A 26,790-nucleotide genomic window follows, 5' to 3' on the forward strand; every position below is an offset into this window, starting at 1 on the left:
TACAGAAAATCTCAGCATTTAAAAAGGAAAAATCAGAGGTGAGTCAAGATGGCAGAGAAACTGGCCTGATCTCTCTCCAAAACCCCTTCATAAAACAATTCCTAGAGTGGCAGAACCCACAATATGGTGGTATGAAACAATTTTCCAGCCTAAGACAACTTAAAAAGTTGGTTGTTGCACCTGGGTCAGAGTGGAGCACAGTCTGGCACATGCCACACAAATACAGACTGGGCCTCAGCAAATCAGAAGCAGGCCTTGGGAGTCACTGAATCAGCAACAGAATCAGCAGCAGAAGCAACAGCTTCCTGAACTCTCAGCCCACAAATGGTAAGGGGCTCAAACAACTGCTCAGAAGGATATTATAGGAGTCTTTTTGCAGGCAACGTTGGCAAGACTCTGTTGCTTTGCCCATAGCTGGATCCAGGTCACAGTCCTGGGGGCACTTCCAGCGCAAGGAAAACCACTAGAACACCAGAGGTTGTGGCTACAGTGAAGTGGGGGACCTTTGTTACAGTTCCATGGTAGAAAACAGTGCTTGTGGTGGCTCACAGAACAGAACACAGACCAGGAGAATAATAAAGGCACCTCGCCTTTGGATCATAATGCCTTGGAAAAACTGAAAACTTACAGATAACCTAGAAGCATCTCCAAAAACAGCCAGACAAAAAAACCTGTAGTTTGAGAGAGTTCACTCTCCACACAGAAAGCAGAGCCTCACTTTAACAAAGAGTTAAAAGTCAAGAAATAGATTGGAAAATGAGCAAACAACAAAAAAATTCTGACCTTAGAAAGTTACTATAGTGACAAGGAAGATCACAATACACACACAGAAGAAGATAACAAAGTGAAAGCTCCTACATACAAAGTCTCCAAGAAGAATACGAATTGGTCTCGGGCCATGAACGAGCTCAAAAAGAATTCTGAGATTAACTTGGCAAGATGGTGGTGTTAAAGCAGTGACCTCCATGAGCTCTCCCCCAAACCCCTCCAAATACCTGTAAAAAATGGCTCTAAACAAATTATAGAGCAGAAAAACACACACAAAAAAAAACAAAAAAAACAGAGTGAAACAAATTTCCAGGCCAAGACAACCTGGATGATTGATCAGAAAGGTATATCGTGCCAGGCAGGGAGAGGAAAGCAGTTTGGCGTGGGCGCACAGGCAAAATAGGCCTCAGCAGACATAGAGCAGCACTCAGAGGACTGAATCATAGGTAGCTGTGGTGGTTTCCAGACTTCTCAACCCACAAACACCAAAGACAACTTAGAATGTCAATAGGAAAAGTCTGTGACTGTAGTGAGAGAGAAGCTCAGTCCCAGCCCCAGTCCCCGAGGTTGGCCCCAGGGCAGCGGCTTCTTTTAGAGCTTCTTGCCCACTGACTGAGAGGGAAGCAAGTGGCTCATCAGAGGGGGATTTCAGGGATCTTTTTGCTGGTGCAGAATTCTCTTGCTTTGCCCATACTTGGATCTGGGTCACAGTTCTGGGTATCAGTTCTGGGGTGAGGAAGAGTGCTGGCTTAGTGGAGCTTGTAGTAGTGGTGGAGAGGGAATCCTCTTCACACTTCCAAGGCAGAAAAGAGTGCTTATGGTAACTCATAGACCAGAGCACAGGTCAGGAAAGGAGTAAACACCTCGCCCATTACCATACGACCTTGGAAGAACTGAAAATTTACAGGTCCCTAGAGTTATCTCTGAAAACAGCTACACAAAACCCCCAGAGCTTGGGACAGTACATTCTCCACACTGGAAGCAGATCCCTACCTTAACAAAGAGTTTATAATTCAAGTAATTGGCTGGGATCATGAGCAAACCTCACAAGAAAAAAAAGTCAGACTATAGAATCATTCTTTGGTGATAAAGAAGATCAAAACATACAACCAGAAGAAGACAATAAATTCAAAGCTCCTACATCCAAAGCCTCCAAGAAAAATAGGCCATGGAAGAGATCAAAAAGGATTTTGAGAAGCAAGTAAGAGAAATAGAGGAAAAACTAGGAAGAGAAATGAGAATGATGCAAGAAAATCATGAAAAACAAGTCAACAACTTGCTAAAGGAGATCCAAAAAAAAAAAAACAAAAAAAAAAAACTGAAGAAAATGACACCTTAAAAAAACAGCCTAACCCAAATGGCAAAAGAGGTCCAAAAAGCCAATGAGGAGAAGAATGAGGGTGGGTGAGGAGAGAGGAATGGAGAAAATTTGGAATCCAAAGTTGTAAAAAAGAAAAAAAAAGTTAAAAAAAATTTGTTTTGACATGCAACTGGGAAATAAGATATACAGGAAATGGGGTATAGGAAACTGAAGGAGAAGGGGATAAGAGAAAGGGGAGAGAAATAGAAGGGAGGGCAGATTAGGGGAAAGGGTATTCAAAATGCATGCCATCTTAGGGTAAGGGGAGGGACAAGATGGGGAGAAAATTTGGAACTCAAAATCTTGTGGAAGTGAAGGTTAAAAAAATTTTATTAAAAATTTTAAAAAAGGATTTTGAAAATCAAGTAAGAGAGGGAGAGGAAAAATTGGGAAGAGAAATAAGAGTGATGCAAGAAAATTATGAAAACTGAGTCAACAGCTTGGTAAAGGAGACACAAAAAAATACTGAAGAAAATAACACCTTAAAAAACAGACCAGGCCAAATGTTAAAAAGAGGTACAAAAAGTCAACAACCAGAAGAATGCCTTGAAAGGCAGAATTGACCAAATGGAAAAAGAAATACAAAAATTCACTGAAGAGAAGAACTCTGTAAAAAGTAGAATTGTTCAAATGGAAAAGGAGATAAAAAAGCTAACTGAAGAAAATAATGCCTTAAAAAGTAGAATTGAGCAAATGTAAGCTAATGACTTTATAAGAAATCAAGAAACAATAAAAGAAAACAAATAAAATGAAAAAATAGAAGACAATGTAAAATATTTCATAGGAAAAACAACTGATCTGGAAAAAAGATCCAAGAGAGATAATTTAAAAATTACAGACTACTTGAAAGCCATGATCAAAAAAAGAGCCTAGACATAATTTTTCAAGAAATTATCAAGGAAAACTGCCCCAATATACAAGAACCAGAGGGTAAAACACAAACTGAAAGAATCCACGGATCACCTACTGAAAGAGATCCCAAAATGAAAACTCTGAGGAATATTATAGCCAAATTTCAGAGCTCCTAAGTCAAGGAGAAAATACTGCAAGCAGACAGAAAGAAACAATTCAAGTACTGTGGAGACGCAGTCAGGATAACAAAAGATTTAGCAGCTTCTACATTAAAGATCAGAGGTCTTGGAATATGATATTCTGAAGGGCAAAGGAGCTTGGGTTACAACCAAGAATCACTGACCCAGCAAAACTGAGTATAAACCTTCAATGAGTAAAAATGGACATTCAAAGAAATAGAGGACTTTCAAGCTTTCTTGATGAAAAGACCAGAGCAGAATAGAAAATATAAGTTTCAAATATGAGTCTCAAGAGAAGCATAAAGAATCTCTTTGAGAAGAAGCCAAGATAGCGGAGTAACAGCAGGGACTTGCTTGAGTTCTCCCCCAAACCCCTCCAAATATGTGTAAAAAAATTACTCTAAACAAATTCGACAGCAGCAGAACCCACAAAAAGACAGAGTGAAACAAATTTCCAGCCCAAGACAAGCCGGATGGTCGATGGGAAAGGTCTGTTGTGCCTGGCTGTGAGAGGAACACAGTACAGCTTGGGCCCACTGGCAAAGTAAATCTGCAGCAGGCCTCAGGGGAATGAATCAAGGGGAGCTGTGGTGGTTTTCAGACTTCTCAACCCACAAATGCCAAAGACAACATAGAAAGTCAGTGCGAAAGGTCTGTCTGACCTGGGTGAGAGAAGGATGTTACAAATTGTTTCTGCATGCAGTTGGGAAATAAGATACACAGGCAAAGGGGTATAGAAATCTATTTTACCCTACAGGAAAAGAGAAGGATAAGGGGATAAGGGAAAGCAGGGGGAGGGGGTGTGGATAATAGAAGGGAGAACAGATTGGGTGAAGGGGGAATCAGAATGCAGGGGTGGGGGGAGGGGAGAGATGGGAAGAAAATTGGGAATGCAAATAAAAGTGAACTTTGAAGACTAAAAATAAATAAATTGGAAAATAAAATTTAAAAAAAAGAGAGAGAGAAGCATAAAAAGATAAACAGGAAAGGGAAATTATAAGGGAATTAATAATGTTAAACTGTTTATATTCCTAAATGGAAAGATGTTATTTGTAACTCATAAGACCTTTCTCATTATTAAGGGAGTTAGAAGGAGTATTTATAGCCAGAGGGTACAGGTGCGAGTTGAATACAAAGCGATGATATCTACAAGAAATCATAAAAAAGAGAAAAGGACCCATATGTACAAAAATATTTATAGGAGCTCTTTTTGTGGTGGCAAAAAATTGGAAATTGAGGGGATACCCATCAATTGAGGGATGGCTGACAAACTGTGGTATGTGATTGTGATGGAATACTATTGTGCTATAAGAAATGATGATTAGGATGCTCTCAGAAGAACCTGGAAAGACTTACATGAGCTGATGTAAAGTGAAATATACTGTGTATAAAATAAGAGCAAAATTGTAAGATGATCAGCTATGAATGACTTAGCTACTCTCAGCAATACAATGATCCCAAGACAGCTCTTAAGGACCTATGGTGAAAATGCTATCCATCCCCAGATAAAGAACTCCTGGTGTCGGAATAGAGATTGAAGGATATTTTTTTACTTTCTTTATTTTTCTTGAGGTTTTGCTGTCTATATTTTCTTTCACAACATGACTAATACGGAAATGTTTTATGTGACTACACATGCATAATCTATATCAAATTGCTTGCCCATTCAATGAGGGGTAGGGGGTTGGGTGATGAGGGGGGTAGAAAGGGAGAGAATTTGGAACTCAAACTTTTAAAAATGAATGTTCAAAATTGTTTTTACGTGTAATTGGGGAAAAATAAAATACTAAATAGGAAAAAAAAAAGAAAAACCTACTTAACTAACAAAAAGCTCTTAGACTAAGTCTAACATTCTTCCCCTCACCCCTCAATGCACCTATAATAAGAATGCATTACAGAAAGCACCCTAAAATACTGCATCAGAAAGCACATAACCAATGTTTGTTTTATAATTCCAGAAGCATTTAAAATTGCTGGCATAAGGGGAAGTGTTGAGAATCATCCTGGATACTCATCCTGGAGAGTCTTAACTCAGGTACAATTAGAGAAAGAAGTTATTAACAACCCCCTACATTTTATATAGCATTTAGTCATGATTGCCTAAAGTGAGAGTTCATAACCTGGGTTAGGTCCATAAACGATGGAAAGATGTCAGGGGGCTTATGAACTTGGATGGAAAAGAAATGTCATTTTCACAAATCTCTAATGGAAATTTATCATTCTCTTCGGTTATAATTTGTTTAAAACCATTTTCTGAGAAGTTTATAGGTTACACAAAACTTACAAAAGAGTCAAAGGGGGTCCTTGATACAAAAAGGTTAAGAACCTCTGCCCTAATCTAAAGGTTCCCTCAACCCTCCCCCATTCCCAAAACCAGGGCCACTTTACCCAGGTTTAGAAGACAGATTGGCAGTCTTCCTCTTGATATATGTGTTCATTTTTGTCTATTGGGTAGAGGGTGAGGAACTATTTTAAAATGCACTAGTTAAAGCAACCTTTTGGGCAATGCTATTTTGGGTGGGCAAAATGTTTTTCAGATGACTTTTTCTGGCAAGGCAATATAAAACACCAGCTTGTAGTTAAGTCTTGGATTCAAGAAGACCTAGGTTCCAATCCTGCATCGGACACATACATCTATGTTACCCAAGACAAGGGAGTCACTTAGCCTTTCAATGCTCAAGATGTCTTAAGTAACAAATATTTGTTAATCTACAGAGTTCTAAGAAGTTCTTACACTGTGAATTCCTCATATCAATAAAATCACAGATCTGGGACAAACAACAAGTAAACACCATTTTCTAGTCTCAAATAATTAGAGAATGCTGAATTTTTATTTCTGTCATACATACACACACACACACACACACACACACAAATCATATCATATTACTTTGTTGTCTATGTATCTGGGGCTGATGCTCATCTACTTTTCTACCCCATGACTATGAATGGGGTACTGTACTGAACATTGGTTATTTCTTCAGCCCTATGAAGTAGAAAGATGAAGGAGGCACACAGAGACCAATTCCACTCTTTCAAGTGACCTGGCTGTTTAGGAATCAGATGTCTAAGCTACTTTTGTCCATCCTTAACTTCAAGCTTGTCCATTCAGTTCTTCGTATTACATTTGAAAACGTTTGCAGGCTTTGATCATATGTTCCATAGTCTACTCTTATGTTTGCTGTATAGAAAATCATCTCTCTAAATGGTGTTTAATCATTTTATCTGTCTTTACCAGGTCTCTCTCTAATTTTTCAGCAGTTGATTTTTAATGAGTTTTAAAACTGCAGTCTTCCTTTATGTTAAGGATTGTGATGCTAAAGAGAAAAAGGAAAAAGGCCACCAAAGGCACAAAAACTAAATATAATGCTATGCTTCATATGCCTTGGAAGTCCCCTAAGCATTCTGTGACAATTTTTTTGCATATTGCCTTTGATGATATTAAAAGTCACAGAAAAAAAAATACACAGGTGAATGATTTTGGCTACAGGGGGAAAAAAAAACCAACCTCAGCTTAAGTAGAGAATTTGGGGAAGCAAAGGAGAGGCTTTCTATCTCTAACTTTAAGGGCACATTCAGGAGCCAAACAGTAGAACTGAGGTTTCTAATTTGATGATGCTAAAAGTATAGCTAAAATCAATTTTACATCTTATAATAGAAAGAATAAAAATATGTTCAAAAAAGGTTAGAAATCTTATGACGTTCCAATTACTAAGTAATAAAAGATTAAAAGTGACATTGCTGGTATATGGCATGAAGCAGGGACATGGGGAGCTCAATATCTCCAATTTATGAACATATTAAAGGTCTCCAACGGTTATTGTAAGTTTCTTTGTAGATACCACATTAACACAAGACAATTATTCTGACAGGCTATTTTTCTTCTTTGCATTAGTTCTACTGTGATAGAATGGAGGTAACCCTAAGTTCCAAGAGGCTTTGCCAATAGAAGACACATTTTGGCAGATACTATAGAAATTTTCAAAGAATTCTATGTGAATAGAGGCTTCAAGGACAGATTTGCTGGCAGAAATGATAACTAGCTAATAGTAAAAAGACATCATGAGAGACTTGGAAATGATAACATATGAAGCCCATATATTAAGGCATGGAAGGGATTGTGATCTGTATCACCAAAGGAAGTACCCTAATGGAGGAAATCATGTATCCTTAACAAGGTTAAGGGGTTAAACTAATGAACAAGATAGGCCAGGCAAGGATCTGTTCAGGATTAAAGTCACAAAGTCTATTAAAGCACTTGATAGCTTACAACTTAAGAGCAGCTGTGAGCATTATTCTTGCTAACCTTTGGTTGGTAAGGGATATGGCAATAATCCAACAATTAATATACTACATTTCTGGAAACTGGAAAAATGATGATGATGACGATAACTGACATTTATGTAGTGCTTTAAAGTTTATGATGTACTTAACATGTATTATCCCATTAGATCCTCATGATTCTCTGAAATACATAGTACAGATATAATTGCTCCCATTTTTAAGATGAAGGCCTAAAAACACACATATTGATGGCTCAAGTTCACACTGCTAGTATGCGACAAAAGTGGAATATGAACCTAATTCTTACAATGCCAAATCAAGTCCCCTATCCATTACAAAACAAGGGTTTCTCTAGTTTATATTCACTGCCAACGCTAATCTGTTCTGAGATTTTCATATCAAGATGTACTGTTGTTGTTAATCAGCTGTGTCTGACTCGTTGTGACCCCATTTGGGATTTTCTTAGCAGAGACAGTGAAATTTCCACTCATCCACACAATCTCCAGCTCACTTAACAGATGAAGAAACTGAAGTAAACAGGATTAAGTAACCTGCCTAGGGTCACACAGCTAGTGAGTATCTGAGGCCAGATTTGAACTAGGAAGATGAGTCTTCCTGACCCTGGGCCTGGCACTCTACCCACTGCGCCATCTAACTACTTATTACCAACTGTAACAGGATGCCATTAGAACATGATTCATTATTAGAGAGTCAAATTTGCCAGCAAGTTCATAACCCAAAAAGCAGAGTAAGAATATATAAATCTCTGAAATACAACTAGTTTGTATGTACATAAATTGTCGGTCCTGTCCCCTGAAAAATGTGTTACAAAGGAATTTTAGTGGATTAAAATTTTTATAGAGAAAATTCAGCTAAATGGAAAAAAAAAAAAGAATCAGAAAGCATTCTGAAACTATGACTGTATTTTAAAAATCAAAATTAAGTTAAATTTTTTATGCTATTCTTTCTGATAAAATCACTTGAAATATTGTCAAATGCACTTAAAACCTAATTTGAAAAAATGTTGGAACAAAAAAAGCAAGTGAGCCAGTATACAACATGGAATAAATTTGTATGGCTCAGTTAGCAACCTCCCAGGTTAGGAATCTATAATAAACCAAATCCACAGATAATCACCACAGTGAGTCTAGAAATGTCAGCAATAGCAATAAAACAAAACAAAAAACATAAACAAAAAAAAAAGAATTAAAGGCATAAACAGAGGGAAAGGAGAATAAATTAACCCCATTTGAAAACAACATAATAGTTTCCTTAAAGAAACTCAGAGAATCAGCAAAGAAGGTAATTGGGATAATAGTTTCAGTAAAGTAATATGATACAAAATAAGTGGGCAAAAATTAGCAGTATTTTTCTATAGCAATAATGAAATTCAGGAAGAAACAATAGAGAGGGAAAGTCTATTCAAAATATCTACAAAATACATTAAAATATATAGGAATTAATCTACAAAAGTAGATATTTATAAAAATATAATTATTAAACATTCTTTCAAAAATAGTGATAAATAGTTGAAGGTTAGTCAATGCTCAAGGTTCAGCTGTGCCAATAGAACAAAAATGTCAATATACACAAGCTAATTTATGAACTTGGTACAATGTCATTCAAACTAGAAAGAGATTACTATATAGAAGCAGAAAAAAATTATCATTTAAAGGATCAAGAGTTTCAAGGGAAATAATGGGGGAAAGGGAGAATAGATCTTTCAGCCCTCAACACATACAGCAATAATCACCAAAACTATTTGCTACTGTTAGAAAAAAATAGGAAAATGAGTTAGTGAAACAGACTTGATAAGCCACAATCAGAAAAAAACCAGCAGTGAATAAACATAAAAATAAAAAATTTACAAAGGCAGAAATCCCTAAGAGGAAATATATGCTGAGAAAACTCTTAAGAAGTTTATCAGAAATTAGTTTTAGCCCAGCATTTTACACTATTTACTGTAATAAGCTCAAAGTGAACACTCAATCTGAAAATGAAAGACTTTTTAAAAAATTTTACATGAAATTGACATTTTTACACCAAAAAAGTTAAAGGAGCTAAGAAGAGAACTAGGAAACTGGGAAAAATCTGTTTTAAGTAACCCTGCTAAGAGTATAATACTCAAGATCTATATGGAGTTGAAACAAATAAAATAGGTCTAAAAAGAATAATTGGAAACTTTAAAAAAAAAAAAGGAAAGACTGCTTCTAGTCACTAAAACAAGAAAAAATTCAAATCAAAATAACACTAAAGTTTTATCGCATATCCAGCAAATCAGTGAAGAATGAAATGGCAGTGTTGAAGGCCTTGTGCAAAGATAGGCACACTGATACATTTCTGGCAGAGCCAAAACTGGTTCGACTGTTTTGAAAATCAATTTAAACCTATCCTAATATTAAGACTAAAATGTCCATATCCTCTGAGCCAGTGATCACCCTGCTAGATATATGCCTCAAGGAGGATAAAGAGAAAGAAAGGCCTGAAAAACAAGAAAATATTAGTAGCAGCACTTATGGTGGTAGCAAGGCAAGGGAAGCAAAGTAGATACCAGAAATTGGGTAATGGCTGAGAAATATAAAGGTATAGAATATTATTACACAATAAGAAACAACCAATATGAAGAAATCAGAGAAGCCATGGGAAGACTTAAATGAATTGATGCAGAGTAAATTGATCATTATTAGGAAAACAAGCAATATGCAAGATTACCACAATGTAAACAGAAATGACAATATGAAACTGAATACTGTGTAAATGCAATTATAATGATCAAGCTTGACAATGCAAAAGAAATGAGAAAATTCACTCAATTCTTTCACTGCAAAGGTAATTGACAATAGTGTAAAATATTGCATATGTTGCTAGATGCGTTTACCGTGTTGACTAATTCTATTAACCTGTTTTTTATTCCATTTGAATCATTGCTACAGTGTAGGTAGAGTCAATGGGAATAGAGACGTAGTGATATAGATTCAGAAATTAATGTGATATCAAAACAAAAGGAATCAATCAAAAATATATTTGTTATCAAACAAAAAACAACATAAAAGATATCACTAAAGTGAAACAAGACAACAAAGACTGTGGATCTGCTATTTTATAGGAAGGGAGAAAGATACTGGAGAGACAGCCTGCATTTTTTCATTGGAAGCCACATAATAGTAAGACAGTTAAAGGAAGGCCTAAATACTCTGAGTAGACAATCTGGGAAGAAATTTTTTTAAATAATATTTTTTCCCAATTACATGAAAAAGTACTTTTTAATATTCAGTTTTTAAAATTTTGTGTTCCAAATTCTCTTCCTCCCTCCTCTTCCCCTGCCCTAAGACAGTAAGTAATTTGAAATAGGCTATACATGTGCAATCATATAAAACGCATTTCCATATTAGTCATATTGTAAAAGAAAACAGACAAAAATAAAAAAATATTAAAGACAGTGAAAAATAGTTTGCTTCAATCTGTATTCAGGCTACATCAGTTCTTTCTCTGGAAGTGGATAGCATTTTTCATCACGAGTCATTTGGAATTGTCTTGGATATTTGTATTGCTGAAAATGTTAAGTCTTTCACAGCTGATCATGATATAATATTGCTGTTCTGATGTAAAATGTTCTCCTTGTTCTGCTCAGTTCACTGTGCATCAGTTCATGTAAGTCTTGCATGTTTTTCTGAAATCATCCTGGTCATCATTTTTTATAACACAACAGTATTCCATTACAATCATATACCACAACTTGTTCATCCATTCCCAATTGGAGGGCAATGCCTCAATTTCCAATTCTTTGCCACCACAAAAAGAGCTGCTATAAATATTTTTGTAGAAATAGGTCCTTTTCCCTTTTTTTAGATCTCTTTGGGATACAGACTTAGTAGTAATATTATTTGATCAAAGGATATGCATGCTTTTATAGCACTTTGAGCATAGCATTGATTTCCAGAATTATTATGATTAATTCCCTTCATATTCCTGAACTTTTGTTCTTCTAAATGAAATTTGTTATTATTTTTTCTATGATAGTGGCTCAGTCTATCCAAGAGCAGTTGAGATTTTTCCAATTGTTTAGATCTGACTTTACTTGTGTGAAAAGTGTTTTGTAATTGTGTTCCTGGGTTTCTCTTGGCAGATAGACTTCCAAGTATTTTATATTGTCAACAGTTATTTTAAATATAATTTTTTTCCTATCTCTTGCCAATGAACTTTGTTGGTAATATATAGAAATGCTGATGAATTATGTGGATTTATTTTATACCCTGCAATTTTGCTAAAGTTGTTAACTATTTCCACTAGTTTTTTAGTTGATTCTCTAGGATTCTCGAAGTATACCACCATATCATTTGTAAAGAGTGATAATTTTGTTTCCTTGTCATGTATTCTAATTCATTCAGTTTCATTTCCTTCTCTTTCTATTGTTACAGCTAACTTTTCTAGTACAATATTGAATAATACTGGTGATAATGAGGATCCTTGCTTCACTCCTGATCTTACTGAGAAGGCTCCTACCTTATCCGAGAGAAAATTTATAAGAAATGAACATGAGTCTCCCAGCATGAAAAGAGTGAAATGTTGTAGATACATATATACATGTGTTCATGGATCCAATGAAGTATTAAATAAGCTCATAAAAGAAAGAAATCATAAAACAAGATGAATAAATTGAGGAAACAAAAAGTATTTATATTTAAACAAGGCCACTTTAAATAGTACTGACCAAAAAAAAAAAAGAGCCACATGAGAGCTGTGGCCATTGATTTAGAACCAAGTACAATACTCCACATATATGAAGTATTTTAAAATGTTTGTTAAATTGAATTCAACTTTGATGAGTGTCCCATGGAAACTTTGTGCCATTTAACATGGCAAGGACTTCTGGACAACTAAACATTTTCTCCCATTCTAATCAACCCTCAAAAATCCTAAATATAGAATTATGTGAAAGAGATAAACTGTTTTTTTATAAGACAAGATGTGAACCTGACAATTAGTCCACCAGTTAGCATTTATTAAGCACCTACTATGTTCCAGGCAACAAGCTATGGGCTAGCTGAGGATACAAAGAAATGCAAAAGATGGTCCCTGCTGACATGCCAACAACTACATACAAAAAAGATATATACATGATAAGTTGGAGATAGTCTCAGAAGGAAAAGGCAATAAAATCAAGGAAGACTGTGGAAGGCTATTTGAGAAAAATAAAACTTTTAGCTGAAATTTCAAGTAATCCAAGAAAGCTCAGGGCAGAGATGAGGAAAATTCCAGATATGGGTGGGTGGGGAGGGAGGGTGGGAAGCCAGTGAAAATGCTCAGAGTTGGGAAAGGAGTGTTATATATGAGGAAAAGCAGGGTAGTCAGTATCACTGGACTAGAGATAAGGTGGAAGGGGTAAGGTAGGGCAACACAGGAAAGAAAGGAAGGGGGCTAAGTTGAGAAGAACTTTAAAAGACAGGGGATTTTATATTTGATCCTGTAAGTAATAAAGAGCTATTTGATTTTACCGAATAGTGGGATGATGCATGGTCAGATTTGTGCTTCAGTATGATCAAATTGACAGCTGAGTGAAGGAAAGACTGCAGTAGGGAGAGAGTTGAGGCAGGGAAATCTTTCAAAAGATTACTGCAGTCTAGACATAAAGTGATGAGGGACTGTATCACAGAAATACCAGTGTTAGAGAAGGGGAGTTTATGAGAGATGTTACAAAGGCAGATACTACAAGAATTGACAAATGATGAGGGGTAAAAACGAGGAACAGGATTAACAACCAGGTTGTGAGTCTAGATGCCCACGAGGATGGTAGTAACAGTAACCTTTGGAAGAGGGAAGTTTGAGGGAGAAAGAGAATATGATCAGTTTTAGGAACATTGAATTTAAAATGTCTCATGGGGGCGCAGTGAATAGAGAACTGGCTCTGGATTCAGAAGGACCCGAATCCAAATTCAGCCTCAGACACATTGATACTCACTAGCTGTATGACCCTAGGCAAGTCATTTAACCCTAATTGCCTCGCCCAAAAGAAAAATATGTCTTTGAGACACCTAGTTCAAGATTTCCAACAGGCAGTTAAAGATGAGAATGAAGATCAAGAGAGATGTTAAGGATGCACAGGTAGATCTGAGACTCATTAGCACAGAAATATTTATTGAAATCTTGGGAGCTGATGAGATCACAATGGGAAATAGTATAAAAAAAAGAAGAGAAGAGAGTCCACACCAGAGCCTTGGGGGAGATACCCACATTTGTCAGACATAATAAGATAAAGATCCAATAAAGGATACAGAGAAGGAACTGACATATAGGAATGAAGAGAACCAAGAGAAAGCAGTGTGTCAAATGTTGCAGAGGTCAAAAGGAAAAAGATTGAGAAATGGCCATTAGATTTGGCTATTAACATCATTAACAACTTTGAAGACAGCAGGTTCAGCTGAATGATAAGGGTGTTAGACTGCAAAAACTTAAGGGAATGAGAGGAAAGGAAGAGGAGGCACCTATTGTAGATGGCTTTCTCAAGGAATTTAGTCACAAAAGAGAAGGGAAATATGGGATGGTAGCTAATGGGGATGGATGGATCAAATGAGGGCTTTTTAAGGATGGGGGAGACAGGAACGCTTTTATGGGCAGTAGGGAAAGAGACAGTATATGATAGGTGACAGCCCAGAAAAGAACTAAGGGGTAAGGGATTGGAACTTGTGATTAGAATGAAGAAGTCCTGGAGTTGCAAGGCAGATGTAAGGATGGAATGATAACAGAATATAATCAGATAAAGGAATTTCACAGAACATGGACGTGGATATGGAACATCTGTGAAGGATGAGAAGATCAAGGGTATGACAATCTTTGTGTATAGTGGTGGTGGGGTGGAGGAATAGGTCATGGTATATTAGTAAGTTGAACTGGGAAGTTGAGTGTTTGAGGAAGTATCAACATGTATGCTGAAATCCCCTGCTATGAGACCAGGAGTCACGGAGGATGGAAAGTTTGTGAGCCAGTCACTGAATCTGTTGAGGAAGGAAGAAGGAAGAAGAGTGTCCTAAAGATCTGTAGAAAACAGCCAACAGAATCTTGACTGGGTAACAAATATAGATTGAATGGACCTCAAAGGAGGAGAAGTTACCAAGTGATGGTGGTAGACGGAGAGCATGTAAGTGGCAATAATATTCCACTTCAACTATCATAACCAACGAATCAGGGGGCATGAGTGAAAGTACAGTCAAGGAAGGAAGCCAAGGAAGCTGGGTCATGAGGACAGAGCCAGTCGTAGTAAGTATGAGAAAATGGAGAAAGGAAGAAAGGAAAAGATTTAAGATGAAAGCTAGTTTGTTACCTGAAGAGCCATTGCTGAAAGCACAGTGGAAGAGTTGGGTAGCTTTAGTGAGAGTTTGAAGAGATTGGTTGAGAGAAACAGGAGTGACTGGGGAATGGGAAGGTGGTAGGCATAAACAAACATGGATGGAAAGAGACATAACAGCTGCTTGAGAAGGCAGGTACAGTGAAGACAAGCCCTTTGGCCAAAAAGGACTCCTGGATCACCTTGAGAGAGAGAAAAGGGATGGATGCTCAAGGAGGTAGGCACAGGCAAATAAATACTGAACTAACATAGAAAAGCCTTCATCTTAACCTAAGCAGCTGGTGGCTCAGTTCTAGTTTGTCCTTCGATCTCTAAGAGGATCAAGGACATCAGGAGGGTGATAATGTCTTTTTTTTTTGGCTTTTTTTGGTAAGGTAATCGGGGTGAAGTGACTTGCCAGGGTCACACAGCTAGTAAGTGTCACGTGTCTGAAGCCAGATATGAACTCAGGTCCTCAAGACTCCAAGACCAGAGTTCTATCCACTGCAATCTACCTGCCCCTAAGGGTGATAATGTCTTGACTTGCAAGTGAATCAGATTTAAACGAGACAGAGCTGTGCCTCATCATCATCAGCCTCACTCTCTCCTCCAGAGTCATCAGAGTCCAGTAGCAAGACATAAGTCAGGACTATAGGACATGGCCCCAGATTCAGTGAGAAGACCTTGGCCTTTTTAAGCTAAGATCTTTCCCAGGTCTCAATTTGTCTGAGGCAACACCCATTCAGTAGTTTAAGGGTGGTAAGATCTGAGGCAAAAGATGGTCTCGTTTGTCTTCACAAAAGAATCACTCTGGGATGGGGAAGACCCTCAGAGTTCCTAGCCAGAAACTCTGAGGGTGGCTCAGTGGATAAAGCTTGGAGTCAGAAAGACTTGAGTTCAAATCTAGCCTCAGATACCTTACTAGCTGTGTGACTGGGGGCAAGTCACTTAACCTTCTCTATGCCTTAGTTTGCACAACTGTAAAATGACGATGATAATAATAGTAACTACTTCCTAGGATTGTTGTGGGGATTAAATGAGGTAATATTTGTAAAGATCTTAGCACATTACTAGGCACATAGTAGGCACTTAATAAATACTTGTTCTCTTCCCTCCTCCACTCTTTTAATCTCAAACACAGTCATTCAGCATCACCTTTCGCCTACACAACCTGATCCACAGACTTGTGCTCGGGGATCCACTCAGCAAATTCCTTGTTGCTGCTGCAGTTCTTGCCCATACATCCTGCCCCTGGCACTTGACATCACCATTCTATGGCAACAAGTAACAGACCTCAACTTGCCACCTCTGCCACTGCATCTTGCAAAGAAGGCCTAAAGCAGCATCCCTCAGCCAGAAAACAAAAGAACAGAGGAAACTGGGACAAGAAGCCAGCATGGTGGTGAGGGGTTGGGAGGGGGGTGGGAGATGGGGAGAAAACCATGCTAAATCTGATGTAAAGAAGACTGGAAACCAGCCACGGTCAGTTCTATCCCCACTGAAGTCACTTGGGGCGGGGACTAAGGCCAATGAAATAAGAATTTCCTAAATTGGAAGGAGGATGAAATGACTTTAAGGTTCAACCTTAAAAAGTGCCATCTAAGGGAAAAGAGTCAAGAAGGGAGAATATAGGAATATGAAGAAAAAAAGATGGAAATGATCAAATATTTTAGCAAGAAGAAATATCATTTTAAAAATTGGGCACATGTTCACAATACAATAGAGAAGATGTTAACACAGAAGGAATGAGGGCCATCTATATGAGTCCAAACATTTTTGAATAAATATTGCAAGAAAAATGAAATTTTAATGAATACCTGATGGGGCAGATGACCTTGTGGATTCCCAGAAGAGCATGAAACCACAGAAGGATATCCCCGTATTGTTCAATAGAGAATGAGAATTGTGAAAGCAGAATTTATGGACCGCAGAGCAGAAATAATGGGCAAAAGACGATTGGGAATATAAATACACAGATATGATAGACACAATACAAAAAAGAAAAGCAAGAAGCAGCAACATTAAAAGAACACATGATCTCTATGCAGAGAAAATATATTGATCTTGATGTGATGAGTAAATATAACTTAAGGATCAAAAGTCTCCCAGAAGAACACAAGAAGTCAAAAAACTTGAATACCATAATACAAGAAAACTACAGAGAACTTTTGACCACAGAAAAAAAACTGCCAACAAAAACAATTCATAATTTGACTCCAGAAAAAAGTCTATGCTACCCAGTCTCAGGTATATAATGGTTAACTTTGTCAGTTACAACAACAAACAATAATTTCTATAAGTAACCAGGAGAAAGACCTTCTGTGCCTTCAATAGCTATGGCTGTAGCCCCTATAGGAGCATGTCTTCCCAAGGGCTCCTTCCCAGAATGATGGCAATGAGTGTGTTGGTTTAAGGTCCTGGGCTTTTTCAGGAATGCCTTGGATTAGATGACCACTGAGATAATTTCCTGCTCTGAATTCTGTGATTTTCTAGCTCTCTTCTAATCCCATCATGGCTGCTGGGAGAAAAGTAAATGCACAAGTAACCATAAAGCAAAGAGAGAATAAGAATTACTAAAGAAACACACCCAAGCAAAATCTTGTAACAAATATAAGGAGCATGATATAATTTCACCCTTTGAAGCATGAGCTTTCATAAAGGGAAAACATTTGAGTTAGTCCCAGAACAAAAGGAGGGACTTAAATAGGCAGCTATAGAAACTGGGAGAACTGGATCCTATTACAAGTAGGATGGTTTTTTAAAGCAAAGACATGACAATAGTAGAGAGAGAGTGAGAAGAGAAAAGAGGCTAATCTAGTTAGGTTGGAAAACAGAGTTCACGAGGGGAGTAGTATAAGGCTGAAACAGTGAAGTAGAGCTAGATTTTGGAGAGCCCCCGAATGTCAACTTTCACTAAAGACAAGTGGATACCTCTGAATGTTTTTGAGGAAAAGATTGGCATGACCAGAGCAGGGCTTCAGGAAGATAATCTAGGGAAGTATGCAGAGGACCAAATGAAGGACACAGAGATTAGAGGTAAGCACTCCCAGAAGATGGAGATTTGAATAAAGCTAAGTACAGTGGGAGACAAAAAAAGACTGAAAAGAGTTAATGTTGTCCCTCTCATCAGAGGTCTTCAAGCAGAGGCTGGCTGACCACTTGTTGGGCATATTATAGTAGAGATTCCTATAGCTGCTGAGGTCTCATCCAAGACTAAAAAAAACCTGTGTGGAAAAAAAAAAAGTTACTAAGTGACGGAGGGAGGGAGGGATGATGGGGTGGTGACAAGTATGGCCCAGTGCTGGGGCACGTGAGGATAACTCAGTCATGGAGAGGGTGGCCACGGATGTCTTATGTCCAAAGACGCCAGATTTCTACAAGTATAAGAAGACGCTACGTGTGAAAAGGACTCTATCAGTAAGTTTAATAGTGACACACAAGGAAATCTAAAGCACCAAAGCTATTAGTAACTTGTATCCCACAACTTTATAATCCTGAACGTGTACTGTGGAAAGAGACTACCTATTCACTAGCATAATGAGAAGATGGGACAATGAACAATTCATGAACTGTTCAAGATGCAGGAAAGAGGGGGATCCTAAGTCCATCCCTTTTGCGTAACAACCCATCACCTTCCTCAGCATGTTCTGCTTAAGGCAACATTAAGCTTATCTTTTGTTTCCTTAGCACACTACCACTGGTTAGCAGGGAGAAGCAGCCAAGGAACATAGGGAATGGGCAAGGAGAGTTACTCTAGAATTTAAATACTGGTTCTGAATAAACTACACACATGTGACTGACACATCCAGATCCCTAAATAAAGCATAAGGGTTTGAAGTACACAAAAGTGTCCCACCATGCAATTTAGAAGGAAAAGAAATATTTCTACATATGATTATATGGACATTATAGAACTGTAGCATCTGGAACTGCAAAAGATCTTAGAGACCATGTAATCCAACTGCCTCACTTTTGAGATGCAGAACAGACCTAGGGAGGTAAAGACACTTACCCAAGGTCACAAAGATAGATGAGAGTATGACCTGTTCATACCTCGAGATACTCAAATCCAGATCCGTTGATTCTAAATCCAGCAATTTTTCCATGATATCATAGCTACATGGTTAACTTTGCTGTTTTATTCCTTTTTCACAGTAATATAGAAAAAGGCAAAAAGATAAAATATGTATATTTGCCTTGAAAATGATTACACCATCTTTGTGAGTATATTAATTTGGAAAGGCAGCATGACAGAATGGAAAGACCACTCAGTTTACAAGATGGACTGCAGTGATTGGGTCCAGGCTCTGGCACTTATGTGACCATGGCTGAGTCACAGCCTCCTGCCACTCAGTTTCCAAACTGGTAAAATGGATATAATGATATCAACTTTACAGGGCTGTTTTGAGGAAAGGGCTCTGAAACCTTAAAGAACTAGGTAAATTTCAGCTGTTGTTTCAACATATGTCTTCCCAGAACATTTTTTTCCCATTCTCTTCCAGTGTCTCTTTTCTTCTTTTGGTAGGGTTATTTATACTTTTAGCACAGTGACCAAAGGTGGATACACTCTGCTGCATCATACAGTACGTGTTGCTCCCCATAATGTCAGTCATTATTCTTCCTGACATTACTAGTGCTTTCTAGTTGAAACATTTAAGATTAATGAGGCATTTGCTCTCAATCAAAAAGCTATTTGTGAATACAGCTCAAAGAGCTATTTGGAATGTTCTCTCTCTTTCATTAGAGTGTTTTTATTGTGAGGTGGAGGCAGGGGGAGAGGAACAGAGGCAGAGAAGAGAAGACTGAGCTGTGACTTTTACCTCCCTAACATTAAGTTCCACAATGTCACTGTTAACTAATCACCATAACTAATACAGAAAGAGGAGAAGTAAAATAACACACTGACCTTTGCAAGCCAAAGCATATGTGTGCACTTCTCCTGAATGATTTATTCAACTGACAAAAACAGCTTATGGATGAAAAACAGCATCACTAACCACTTGTTTGCTTTCATCCCTGAAGGCTACATTTTTTTTTTACTAATAAGGGACACTTCCCCCTCCCCAACTTTTTCTTAACCTAAGACAATCCAAACTAGCCATGTCTGCTGTTTACTGCCTAGTCTTACCACCAAGACCCTGAAGGGGAAAAAACTGCACAAACTAATCCAAGAGAGCAACAGTGCCATCACGGCCCTCCAAGATATAGGCCAATTTAATTTATTTCATCAATTGCCATGATCTGTAACATCAAATTAAAAGTTTTCATGTAAGAAAAAGTCAACTTTTTTGTAAGGGGGACAAACTGATATCAGTAGATTTTCCCACTGTATGTGAGGTTTACTGGTCAGACACTAAAGCAAATATGAAAGAGACAAGAAATTGTCCCACTGTCTGTTAGTTATTTAGTGATGCTGAATATTCTGGGGCACATTAGAGAAATTGATGAAATACACTCACATTTATCATAGCAGGTCCACTGGTGGAGAAAGAAGATATTGATCAAGTCCATGTTTCTCCCTACTATCCTGAATCTAATGTATACTTTAAACAAATTCAACACACATTTATTTAGCACCTACTATGGGTAGACAGTGTTCCAGGTATGCCCGAAGAAGTTTCTTAAGCTTTTCCTCCATCTACTGTTTTGGTAACAAAATGTGAATTCCCCCTGTAGTGAGTATTCATTGTCACTTTAATGAATCTTTTAAAAGTACTGACTCAAGGGCCAGGTCACATTCATAAGCTACACTCTGAACATGTCCTTTAAACAGGAGCCACCCATGAATTCAGGAAAAGCATGAGAGAAATACTGGAGACAAAGAGGTTCCCGAAAGGAAACCCTGTGCATCACTAGGGCCTTTCCAGGTACTATAAATGAGAAACTAATATTAAATGAGGAAAGAATAATGAGAAATCAGAGAGGGAGCCACATACTAGCATTGTGAGAAAGGACCAATTATCTACACCTCTTCCCCCAAGCCCCTCAATGATAAAAGAACCCACTCCACGTAGAGGTTTTGAGGGAGGGAAGGAATTATCAAAAATGAGAATACAAAGGGGAAGAAAGGTCTGAATAGCAGGAAGTTCCAATACAGAGTCACAACATGGATCAATCTCTGAGCTGGTGCTGTGTGGGTCCTGAGGAAAGGAAAATATTGGGAGAATAACAGCCTAGGTAATAATATAAAGCTGGTAGACTGTAGACGTAGCTTCCACTAGAGAGGGAAAGACAGTTATTCTGAGCATGAATTCTTGGTGGATTTGTTTTGTTTTCTTCTGTCAGGTTAAATAGAATCCATCCTATAGTCAATGTTTTGTTGGCTTGAGTGTCATATGGGAACTCAGGGTGCTTTTATTTTTTTGTGTGTGGAGACCCAGACGTAAGCCAAGTTCTGATGCTCCCATAGGAAATCCTGAAAAGGGCTAAAACAAACCCTAGGCTCCCATGACCGAACACTGTCTCTATGACTCCAAAAATGCAGTTCTCAGAAATGGCTTACATATAGAACTACAAAAAGATAGCAGGGCATAGAGGAAAGGACACTGGACCTGAGTGGCAGGTGACCAGGCTTTTGCTGTATGAACTTGACTAGCTATGTGAACTTGGGCAAATCACCTGTGGGCTTCAGTTTCTTCTGTCAAGTGAGGAGATTGGGCTAGATGATCTCAAAGGTTCTCTACAGCTCTGTTCATGCTGGATTTCAAAAGTTCATATTTGCAGTTATTTTCTACCAGTAGATCTTATGTTACAAAGATAAACACTGAAAGCCTGGTCTCAATCAAACTCATGCAATTCTCTTACAGGTCACATAACAACGGTGAGGTATGCACCACTGGACCATCAATGTCAGCACTGGGGAAGGAATGAAATCAGGAAAAATAGAGTACTATTTTGTTGTTCCTCAGGGAGAGGGGGGAATGAAGAAAGTGAAAGAGTGAGGGTAATAGAATGCTCAACAAATAAAAATATGTATTTGATACAGGCAAAGACCACTGCATTTGAATCCAGGCTCTACAAAGGGATAATATAGGGGAAATTGCAACTCTCAGTTTGTCAGCCTTTAAAAGTAGACAAAATGATCTATAGAATCTGTCCACTCCTAAATCACAAAATTCCAGGACTTGAGAGTTGGAAGGGACCTCAATGGTCACGTCTTCTAATAGATGAAGAAATCCCCACTATACATAATACATCCACCAGGTGACTGTCTAGCCTCTACCTAAAAATCTCCAAGGATGGGGAGTCCACTACCTGTGAAGACAAAAACACTTTCTGCTGTTGGGCAACTCTAATTGTGAAGAGGGTTTTCCTGAAGTCAAGACTAAACAGGCCTCTTCATGACTTTTATACATGGATCTTGGTTTTGCCCTCTGGGGCCAATAGAATAAGACTAATCTTTCCTTCAAACAACAGCCCTTCAAATATGTGCATGCAACTATTATTTCCTGTTTTCTCCAGGTTAAGCATAATTCTCTTACGTCATGAATTCAAGGTTTTTCTCCATCCTGGCTCCCCTTCTGTGGACGCTCTTCAGCTTGTTAATATTCACCTTAAATTATGGTGCCAAGAACTGAATACAGTACTCCAGATGAGGTTTAATGAGGACAGAATGGAGAAGGATTAAGACCTGCTTGTTCACAGAAACTACGACCTTCCTAAAACAGACCAAGATTGCATTGGCTTTTTGGGCAGCTGCATCACACTGATGACTCATATGGAGCTTTAAGTTCAGTAAAATCCCCAGATCTTCTTCCATATGACTGTTACCTATCTATGTCTCTCACATCATCTTTTTGTGCAGTTGATTTTACTGTACCCAAATGTAAGTCTTTACATTTATCCCTACTGAATTTCCTCTTACTAGATTTAGCCCAATGCACTACCTTATCAAGCTTCCTTTGGATTTTGGCTGTACCATCCAGTGGATTAGCTATCCCTTCCAGCTTTGCATTACCTAAAAGTCTGATTAATATACCATCTATGCCTTTATCTAAGTCACTGACAAAAATATAAAACTTTCAGATGCCTGGTATTCTCCACTAGAGACCTCCTACCAGGTTGACACTGAATTATTAACAACTATTCTTTGAGTCTTGTCATCCAAACAGCTCTGAATCCTTCTAAGCATATTACCATTTAATTTATACTTCTCTATTTTCTCCACAAGAAGAATATGCGATACTTGGCCAAAATCTTTGCTCAAATCTAGGCAAACTACATCCGTAACATGCTGCTCATCTATTAGTTTAGGAGATATTGAAAAAGTAAATAAGGAGAAGCGGTTCTTGATGAAGCCATGATGGATGTTTGTAATAGCTACCTCTGTTTCTAGATCATGTTCCCTCTCACCTCCACAAAGAGTTTCTTCTCTTTTGAGCAAAATGCTTCATGTGGAAGAAGACAGAGGAAGAAAGAGATGCTTTTCAGATTGAACTCTGTGGCAGAAGTCAGGGTCATGCCTCAGGAGAATGGGGAGAGGTAGAGACATTTCTCAACCAAGAACCTATCTTACTGGTGAAAGACTGTCACCTAGGAGTGATCAGGCAGAGGCTGAGGTGCTTTAGAACAGGCTTGATGAATTTTTTTTGTAGGGGGGTACAGGCGTTGGGTTAGCACTAAAGTTCCTTCCAATTCAAAGACCGCATTCTTATTTTTTTTGTTTTGTTTAAAAGGCAATCAGGGTTAACTGACTTGCCCTGGGTCACACAGCTAGTAAGTGTCAAATATCTGAGGCTAGATTTGAACTCAGTTCATCCTGACTCTAGGGCTGGTGCTCTGCCCACTGTGCCACCTAGTTGCCCTTTCATTACGCCGTGATAGACAAATGACAGACAGACATAGAAAAAAAAAAGATTAGGTAGGTAGGAAAACAGATAGACGATTAGTTAGAAAGATAGACAGATCTCTTTAAGTTTGGGCTTTAAAGTTTGCCCACTAGTTTATTGACTAGTCCCTTTACTTTTAGGGGCCATCCTGGGAACCAAAATGGCAAGCTGTGGATTAGTTGAGTAAGCCTCATTAGAGTCACAGGCATCACACAGAAAAAAAAACAAGTAATGCCACTGTGAAATAGTCAATGGAAGAAACTATGAGGAGGAATACAGTAATAAATTGTTTTTAGGGAATCCACAAGGGTTAATACTTTTTTAATTATTCTAGTTAGTGATGAAACTTCAGGCAAATCTACAACTCTAAATTCTTTACAATGTTTGGTAAAGTAGAAGAAAGATGTAATACTTTTTGAAGTGAAATAAAAACAGTGTTGTGTAGCCTGCAGCACATCAACTATGATCATTATCCAATCAGTTGTTACTGTTGTTAGTGATAAAAAAGACTAAAGAGCCCCACACTGCTTGCTACATATGAAAAATTACAAAAAATTTTTAAACAAAACTTTTTCATCATTTTAATTGCAATCCTTTATTCATGAGGAGAAAGCTAAATACAATGCAGTCCTATTCACTGAAGCACCCAAACATCTATATCCCACTTATTCATTTGTAGTTGGCCTTTAAAATAACATCCCAAAAAGGAGCAGAGTAGAGGTACAGGGGCCAGTAGAATTCCAATCCACTGTCTGGGGATTTTAACCACTATAAATAAAATGAAAGCAATTGTTTATTACATGTATTCATTGTCGCACTTTCACTATACAATAAAACTTCCTTTATTACTCTGAAGAGTACAATAAATGCACTTGACTAGATAGTAAATGTGGGCAATTACCTGGTTTATGCATTTCATTATACAGAATAAGAATTTGAATCTATAACAGGTTTTTTTTTTAATTGTGGACCCTACTTTTTCATAGTGTGGCAACTTCTTCTAAGAACACACAGCACAGAGATGTGTTTCTATGTTGTGGTTTCCATCAGAGCAAAATAATGAATCTGTTCAACTATCCAAAATTGAGATGGAAGAGTCAAGTTTGAGTAAATAAGAATACGGATTAATGGTTCAATTCATAACGTATAAAACCAGCTTTCCATACCAGCAAATGATTAGGGTTATGACTAAAGGCAGCCTTTCAAAGAATAAATGAATTAAGTCCACCAAAACTTTATTGAGCTGCAGTATTCCATCCTATCATCACCAACAATGCCTCCTCCTCAGAGCTAACTGGTTTGCCTTTTACTACTCCCTTAGTGCTAGTCTGATAATAGCTAATATTTGCACAGCACTTTGAGGTTTATAAAGTACGTTATATCTATTATCTAATTTTATCCTCATGGCAACCTTGGGAGGTAGATGCTAGTGTTCAGAGTGAATAAGTACCTGCCTGTAGTAAATATTCTCAGTTCCCATAAAGACAGAAATTTATATAATAATCTGACAGGTAATTAAAATACAATTACTATATTAAGATCAGGCCATGAGCACATGTGGGCTAGTGGTTAATTTCAAAGATTACTTATGGTATTAATAATTGTCCTTAATAAGCACATATGAAAAATGAAAATGTGTTTTTAACTGTATGCTAAAAATCATAGCATAATTTCATTTCTTGGCTACATATGGGGGGATTAATTTCACAAGGACTGAATGAAGATTGCAATCTGGGTTTCTATGATATATAGCTAGGTGGTGCAATGGATACAGCAGTGGGTCTGGTGTCAGGAAGACATGATTTAAATTCAAATGTGGTCTCAGATACTTAATAACTGTGGGACCCTAAATGAGTCACTTAATCCCTGTTTGCCTCAGTTTTCCCAACTTTAAAATGGGGATCACATAGCAAGTACCTCAAAGGTTTTTGAATTAATTTTTGTGAAGTGTTTAAAACAGAAACAGACACATAGCAGGTACTTAATTAATGCTTCGCCTCCCCCCAAGAATATCCATTTATATAGTACCTACTATATGCCAAGCACTGTGCTAAACACTTAGCTTGCTTGTGCAATTTCACTCCTATTCGCAGGGACAGAAGTTTGAACTAAATAAAATTTAAACTAAGTAACAATTTCTGGGGGACAATAAATAAAGAACAATAATAACCACTGTATTTTAGAAACATCCCTAAGTATAAAAGAATAGAATGATAACTGAAGGAAACTTGATCAACACAAGCATGAATATAAGCAAAGCTGGACAATGTATGAATTTAGGCAAAAACTTAAATCGAATCAAACATGAAGCTCTATAAATTTTGAAAGAAATGGTTCTCGAAATATTTATTTATACTTCAATTTTTCTAACATCTTTAAAATACTACATAAGAAATACTCCTTTTAATCATCAGGATCCTACCTCCTATTTATATTCTCAACAGAGATTAAGAATTTAGCTAATTAAATTGTTAGCCAAACTCAAGCGCCTCGAGGTGACCAGTTTACTCCTCTCATCTGGCTTAACTCCTTCATAACGAGAAGTCTAGCCCTAAAGTATTGTTAAGAGAAAACCGAAATGTAAGAGATCACAGAGAACTAAGATTAAAAAAAACAACACAAGAATAAATCAGAAGTTAGTGAAAAGAAAAAGAGAATAATAGGATTTTAGCATATTTAAAAGGCAAGACAGTAACCCATGTAATGAAAGCAATGAGGGTTAGGTGACTTGCCCAGGGTCACACAGCTAGTATCAAGTGTCTGGGACTGGATTTGAACTCAGGTCCTCCTGACTCCAAGGCCAGAGCTCTATCCATTGTGCCACCTCACTGCAGCCGCACCCACTCCCCACCCGGAATGATATTTTTAATTATTGCAGCCTGTTATCTCTTGACAATGAAATCTGAAATAAGAGTTAAAAGTGAACTAGAGTAATCAAGCTAGGAAATGAAGAGATTCAAATAACTGTCAAAATTACCGAAGATTTTTAAGTGGCAGAATCTAGTGACATCCCAAAGTCATTAAAAAAAAATTTATTTTGAATAATTTAGAATGTGTACTAAAGTCTCTCCCTCTCCAGTCTTCCTCCTCCCCACAAAAAAACCTAATTCTGAACCCTATGAATATCTACCTTAAAAATGATTCCATATCGAATAAAACTGAAAACAGCTTAATCTCTAAAGGTTGCGTTACAAACCA

General features: G+C 37.6%; 1 protein-coding gene across 4 annotated transcripts in view; it reads right to left on the reverse strand.

The window, feature by feature from the left end:
- Positions 1-26,790, reverse strand: part of KDM4C (lysine demethylase 4C) — a 480,568-nt gene that overhangs the window by 169,097 nt on the left and 284,681 nt on the right. The gene's annotated exons all lie outside the window — the stretch shown is intronic.

Source organism: Vombatus ursinus, unplaced genomic scaffold, assembly GCF_900497805.2.
Source record: "Vombatus ursinus unplaced genomic scaffold, bare-nosed wombat genome assembly UNPS02014770.1, whole genome shotgun sequence".
In the NCBI taxonomy this organism is placed as follows: domain Eukaryota; kingdom Metazoa; phylum Chordata; class Mammalia; order Diprotodontia; family Vombatidae; genus Vombatus; species Vombatus ursinus.